The 5000-nt window shown below is 54.1% G+C and overlaps 1 non-coding gene across 1 annotated transcript in view; it reads left to right on the top strand.

The window, feature by feature from the left end:
• Positions 1-3772: 3772 nt before the first annotated feature.
• LOC124729933 overlaps positions 3773-5000 on the top strand; it is a 1910-nt gene continuing 682 nt past the window's right edge. The window contains exon 1 of the ribosomal RNA XR_007007822.1: positions 3773-5000. This exon is cut by the window's right edge and continues 682 nt beyond it. This is a non-coding gene — a ribosomal RNA (small subunit ribosomal RNA).

The following is a 5000-nucleotide window of genomic DNA, read 5'->3' as shown; positions in this document are numbered from 1 at the left end:
TCACTATCAACGAACCTGCCGCCCCGCCCCCCCCCCCCCCCACACCTTTCCTTACAACAACGTGTAACCTAACCTAACCCATGTTGTACCTTAACCTAACCCATGTTGTACCTTAACCTAACCCATGTTGTGCCTTAACCTAACCCATGTTGTGCCTTAACCTAACCCATGTTGTCCCCTAACCTAACCCAAGTTGTCCCCTAACCTAACCCATGTTGTCCCTTAACCTAACCCATGTTGTGCCTTAACCTAACCCATGTTGTGCCTTAACCTAACCCATGTTGTCCCCTAACCTAACCCATGTTGTCCCCTAACCTAACCCATGTTGTGCCTTAACCTAACCCATGTTGTCCCCTAACCTAACCCATGTTGTGCCTTAACCTAACCCATGTTGTCCCCTAACCTAACCCCATGTTGTCCCCTAACCTAACCCCATGTTGTCCCCTAACCTAACCCATGTTGTGCCTTAACCCTAACCCATGTTGTGCCTTAACCTAACCCATGTTGTCCCCTAACCTAACCCAAGTTGTCCCCTAACCTAACCCATGTTGTCCCCCTAACCTAACCCATGTTGTGCCTTAACCTAACCCATGTTGTGCCTTAACCTAACCCATGTTGTGCCTTAACCTAACCATGTTGTCCCCTAACCTAACCCATGTTGTCCCTAACCTAACCCATGTTGTCCCTAACCTAACCCATGTTGTGCCTTAACCTAACCCATGTTGTCCCCTAACCTAACCCATGTTGTGCCTTAACCTAACCCATGTTGTCCCCTAACCTAACCCATGTTGTCCCCCTAACCCTAACCCATGTTGTCCCCCTAACCTAACCCATGTTGTGCCTTAACCTAACCCATGTTGTGCCTTAACCTAACCCATGTTGTCCCCTAACCTAAACCATGTTGTCCCCTAACCTAACCCATGTTGTCCCCTAACCTAACCCATGTTGTCCCCTAACCTAACCCATGTTGTCCCCTAACCTAACCCATGTTGTCCCCTAACCTAACCCATGTTGTCCCCTAACCTAACCCATGTTGTCCCCTAACCTAACCCATGTTGTCCCCTAACCTAACCCATGTTGTCCCCTAACCTAACCCATGTTGTGCCCTAACCTAACCCATGTTGTGCCCTAACCTAACCCATGTTGTGCCCTAACCTAACCCATGTTGTGCCTTAACCTAACCCATGTTGTCCCCTAACCTAACCCATGTTGTCCCCTAACCTAACCCATGTTGTCCCCTAACCTAACCCATGTTGTCCCCTAACCTAACCCATGTTGTCCCCTAACCTAACCCATGTTGTGCCTTAACCTAACCCATGTTGTCCCCTAACCTAACCCATGTTGTCCCCTAACCTAACCCATGTTGTCCCCCTAACCTAACCCATGTTGTCCCCTAACCTAACCCATGTTGTCCCCTAACCTAACCCATGTTGTCCCCCTAACCTAACCCATGTTGTCCCCTAACCTAACCCATGTTGTCCCTAACCTAACCCATGTTGTGCCCTAACCTAACCCATGTTGTCCCCTAACCTAACCCATGTTGTGCCTTAACCTAACCCATGTTGTGCCTTAACCTAACCCATGTTGTCCCCTAACCTAACCCATGTTGTCCCCTAACCTAACCCATGTTGTGCCTTAACCTAACCCATGTTGTGCCGTAACCTAACCCATGTTGTGCCTTAACCTAACCCATGTTGTGCCTTAACCTAACCCATGTTGTGCCTTAACCTAACCCATGTTGTGCCTTAACCTAACCCATGTTGTGCCTTAACCTAACCCACGTTGTCCCCTAACGTAACCCACGTTGTCCCCTAACGTAACCCACGTTGTCCCCTAACGTAACCCACGTTGTCCCCTAACGTAACCCACGTTGTCCCCTAACGTAACCCACGTTGTCCCCTAACGTAACCCACGTTGTCCCCTAACGTAACCCACGTTGTCGCCTATCGTAACCCACGTTGTCGCCTAAACCTGCTCTGTAATTGTTATACGACTCGTTCAATTAGTGTAGTGTTGCCCACCCGCAACCCTCGCAATATAGTTCGCTACTCGCACTGCCCGCTCCCCTGTGTATCGCTTCATGTTAAACACCTTGCAAGTCTTGCTGACTTTCCACATGCTCCTGCTGTACACTGTAATGTGGATGGCAGCAGGGCGTACATGCCGCCCCCCCCCCCCCCCACCTCTCCCCACGTCCCCACCTTGCCCCCTGCCTTCGCAAGGTGGTTGGTGACAAGTTTGCATGTTCAATGCCCTTCGCATGCGACGTACGCAGGCTACGTTGTGGTGCGGCCTGTGTCAACTGTCCGCTGATGTCGTACGCGTGAACCACAATCTGTACTGCACATTCGTCCTTATGTACTGAATGATACATCGTGGCACATGTGTGACCGTACAACGACTGCGCCCAAAAACGGCGGACCATACAGTGCAAATATTGTGCACGCAGCTACGTGTCGTCTCCCTATGAGAGCTGGATTGCAGTGTGGTACGCCATAGAGACGTGTGGGAGGAACGGACGCCGTGGATGGCGATCAGCATGAGCTGTCTGTTGATGTATTCGGACCTAGTCGTCTCTCCTCACACACCGTGATGGCATGGTGCAGCGCGTTCCATATCTGCGACATGCTACAGAAGCCGGTTGACAGTCGTTCGAGCAATGGACATCGCATACGTACGGGGGCCACCTTCCACGTATTGTCTAGGCGTGCACATTTTGTTGCGTGTATGTGGGCAGACGTAGTGTGGCGTGACACCTGACACAGGCATGCAATAATGGTTGAAGTTGCAAATGGCGATGGACGCCTACGTTTTCTGGTGAAGTTACGCAAATGAAGAAATGGTAACCCGTTGTGGTGCGGTTGTTCTCGCTAGGGGTGAATCGGTGATGGCGACGATAGGTTGAGGTACTAACCGGTTGTTCCAGCGATACCCACCATGCCGACGAAACTGAACGGCATCTGGGTGTGAAGCGATACGCGGCGGTGGCTGGGTGGGACCGTCCCCGGCCGGTGAGGGGGCGCCTCCCGGCGTGCTGGCCGCGCGGTGCGTGGGCGCACGCGCTACAGCCGGCTGGTGGGGGCGGCCAGTGGCAGGCGCGCCGGCCGACGGACGCGGCAGGCGTCGCAGCTGCGCGCCGGCGCACCCTGCGCGCGGCGCCGTGCGGCCAAAGTAGGTCCTCGCGGGCCCGGTGCGAAGCGCGGTGGACATCTGCAGTGTGCTGGTCCGATTGAGGACTGTGTGCGTTGAGGATGCGCCGCCGCCCGGCGCTCGGCGCCGCGACGCCGTCTGCTGCTCGGTCGCCCCAGCGGTTCTCGCTGGTGGTTTGTATCGCAGCTGTGCGGATGTGTTGGCGTGTGCGCTGTGCTGGGAGAGTTCGCTTCGGCACCCAAGTGGGGCTTTTGTCCTTCTGTGGCGCTGGCGTTGGAGCTGCCGGTCACCGTAGGTGGCGCGTGTTGTCTCCCGCCGGCAATGCCACGACAGCACGCTCCCGGGCCTCTGTCGGCAGCGGCAAGCTCAGTTGGGAGCACGGGTGGTCGCACCGAAAGCGTCTACTCGCCTAACTCCGGGCGATTGCGCCTCTCTCGAACCCGACCAAGTACTTGGGACGGCGCTGCGCGCCGCCGGGACCTGAGAGGGTTTCGAGGTGTATTGTGCAGGGGAGCTCAGCCTCCTCCTGTTTGCAGAATGATTGAGCGGACGCTTGCGTGTTCGCGCGGGCCCCCGGGACACACTCCCGGGCGGCCGGCTGCTCAGCTCTAGTTGACGCAGCTCCCTGGTTGATCTCTGCCAGTAGTCATATGCTTGTCTCAAAGATTAAGCCATGCATGTCTCAGTACAAGCCGCATTAAGGTGAAACCGCGAATGGCTCATTAAATCAGTTATGGTTCCTTAGATCGTACCCACGTTACTTGGATAACTGTGGTAATTCTAGAGCTAATACATGCAAACAGAGTCCCGACCAGAGATGGAAGGGACGCTTTTATTAGATCAAAACCAATCGGTCGGCTCGTCCGGTCCGTTTGCCTTGGTGACTCTGAATAACTTTGGGCTGATCGCACGGTCCTCGTACCGGCGACGCATCTTTCAAATGTCTGCCTTATCAACTGTCGATGGTAGGTTCTGCGCCTACCATGGTTGTAACGGGTAACGGGGAATCAGGGTTCGATTCCGGAGAGGGAGCCTGAGAAACGGCTACCACATCCAAGGAAGGCAGCAGGCGCGCAAATTACCCACTCCCGGCACGGGGAGGTAGTGACGAAAAATAACGATACGGGACTCATCCGAGGCCCCGTAATCGGAATGAGTACACTTTAAATCCTTTAACGAGTATCTATTGGAGGGCAAGTCTGGTGCCAGCAGCCGCGGTAATTCCAGCTCCAATAGCGTATATTAAAGTTGTTGCGGTTAAAAAGCTCGTAGTTGGATTTGTGTCCCACGCTGTTGGTTCACCGCCCGTCGGTGTTTAACTGGCATGTATCGTGGGACGTCCTGCCGGTGGGGCGAGCCGAAGGCGTGCGACCGCCCCGTGCGTGCTCGTGCGTCCCGAGGCGGACCCCGTTGAAATCCTACCAGGGTGCTCTTTATTGAGTGTCTCGGTGGGCCGGCACGTTTACTTTGAACAAATTAGAGTGCTTAAAGCAGGCAAGCCCGCCTGAATACTGTGTGCATGGAATAATGGAATAGGACCTCGGTTCTATTTTGTTGGTTTTCGGAACCCGAGGTAATGATTAATAGGGACAGGCGGGGGCATTCGTATTGCGACGTTAGAGGTGAAATTCTTGGATCGTCGCAAGACGAACAGAAGCGAAAGCATTTGCCAAGTATGTTTTCATTAATCAAGAACGAAAGTTAGAGGTTCGAAGGCGATCAGATACCGCCCTAGTTCTAACCATAAACGATGCCAGCCAGCGATCCGCCGCAGTTCCTCCGATGACTCGGCGGGCAGCCTCCGGGAAACCAAAGCTTTTGGGTTCCGGGGGAAGTATGGTTGCAAAGCT

Source organism: Schistocerca piceifrons, unplaced genomic scaffold, assembly GCF_021461385.2.
Source record: "Schistocerca piceifrons isolate TAMUIC-IGC-003096 unplaced genomic scaffold, iqSchPice1.1 HiC_scaffold_1227, whole genome shotgun sequence".
NCBI classification, from domain to species: Eukaryota; Metazoa; Arthropoda; class Insecta; order Orthoptera; family Acrididae; genus Schistocerca; species Schistocerca piceifrons.
This window is presented reverse-complemented; position numbering and strand designations above follow the sequence as displayed.